We start from the raw sequence: 1,628 nt of genomic DNA, 5'->3' as shown, positions 1-1,628 counted from the left end.
GCTGAAGCGTCGCGCCTATACTCCACCGTCAGTGGTATGTGTGAAGCGGGGCAATTTATTGTCCTCTATGAAGCTCTGACGAGTAGGAGGGTCGCGACGGTGTGCGCAGAAGGGTCTGGGCGTGAGCCTGCCTGGAGCCGCCGTCGGCGCAGATCTTGGTGGTAGTAGCAAATACTCCAGCGAGGCCCTGGAGGACTGACGTGGAGAAGGGTTTCGTGTGAACAGCCGTTGCACACGAGTCAGTCGATCCTAAGCCCTAAGAGAAATCCTATGTAGATGAGGTGTCCTAAGACGTTAAACACTTGTAAAAAAACCGCAGCTATTTTATTTTATTTTTTTATTATTATATAAATCGCAGCATATTTTGTTATTATATACATGCACAAAAAACACCCATTGGGCGAAAGGGAATCCGGTTTCTATTCCGGAACCCGGCAGCGGAACCGCATACCATTCGGGCCCTCGTAAGAGTGTTCGTCGGGGTAACCCAAAATGACCTGGAGACGCCGTCGGGAGATCCGGGGAGAGTTTTCTTTTCTGTATAAGCGTTCGAGTTCCCTGGAAACCTCTAGCAGGGAGATAGGGTTTGGAACGCGAAGAGCACCGCAGTTGCGGCGGTGTCCGGATCATCCCCTCGGACCTTGAAAATCCAGGAGAGGGCCACGTGGAGGTGTCGCGCCGGTTCGTACCCATATCCGCAGCAGGTCTCCAAGGTAAAGAGCCTCTAGTCGATAGATTAATGTAGGTAAGGGAAGTCGGCAAATTGGATCCGTAACTTCGGGATAAGGATTGGCTCTGAGGAGCGGGGCGTGTCGGGCTTGGTCGGGAAGCGGGTCTGGCTGACGTGCCGGGCCTGGGCGAGGTGAACGGCTCTCGTGGCTGGGATCCGAGCTCGGTCCCGTGCCTTGGCCTCCCGCGGATCTTCCTTGCTGCGAGGCTTCCGTGGCGTTTCCCATCGGTGCGGTCGTCCTCTTCGGCCGCCATTCAACGCTCAGCTCAGAACTGGCACGGACTAGGGGAATCCGACTGTCTAATTAAAACAAAGCATTGCGATGGCCCCCACGGGTGTTGACGCAATGTGATTTCTGCCCAGTGCTCTGAATGTCAACGTGAAGAAATTCAAAAAAGCGCGGGTAAACGGCGGGAGTAACTATGACTCTCTTAAGGTAGCCAAATGCCTCGTCATCTAATTAGTGACGCGCATGAATGGATTAACGAGATTCCCATCTGTCCCTATCTACTGGCGGTGGCGGTCTGTGGCCACCCAGGGCGGGAGATAACCCCCGAACTAGCCCTCGCGTAGGAGGGTTGATCGGCCGAGTCGATGGGTGTATCGGCGATGAAGGCATTAGAGACCGTCAGTGCGTCGTACATGTAGTACTTCGCATAATGGCGAGGCCCTGATTTAGCATACGGGCTGTGGCGTGTTCTTTGTACAGCACTGTATGTGCTGTATGACTTCCGACTGGGGAACTGTTGTCACTCGTGGCATCAGTTCCCCAGTTTACGTTAAACGGTTTTTCAGACCGTTTTTCGTGGGCGGAACACGCCACTAGACAACACTCCGCTGGGCTCAGGAATACATGGGATGCAATCAATCCCCTGGGCAACCCAGGCCGCAAGGGGCA

General features: G+C 54.2%; 1 pseudogene; it reads left to right on the top strand.

Annotated features, from left to right (window-relative positions):
* Nucleotides 1-1,271, top strand: part of LOC143262152 (large subunit ribosomal RNA) — a 2,995-nt pseudogene extending 1,724 nt beyond the window's left edge.
* Nucleotides 1,272-1,628: the final 357 nt, after the last annotated feature.

This window comes from Megalopta genalis, unplaced genomic scaffold (genome assembly GCF_051020955.1).
Source record: "Megalopta genalis isolate 19385.01 unplaced genomic scaffold, iyMegGena1_principal scaffold0094, whole genome shotgun sequence".
Classification (NCBI taxonomy): domain Eukaryota; kingdom Metazoa; phylum Arthropoda; class Insecta; order Hymenoptera; family Halictidae; genus Megalopta; species Megalopta genalis.
Note: the sequence above shows the minus strand (reverse complement) of the source record. Positions and strands in the feature narration are given on the sequence as shown.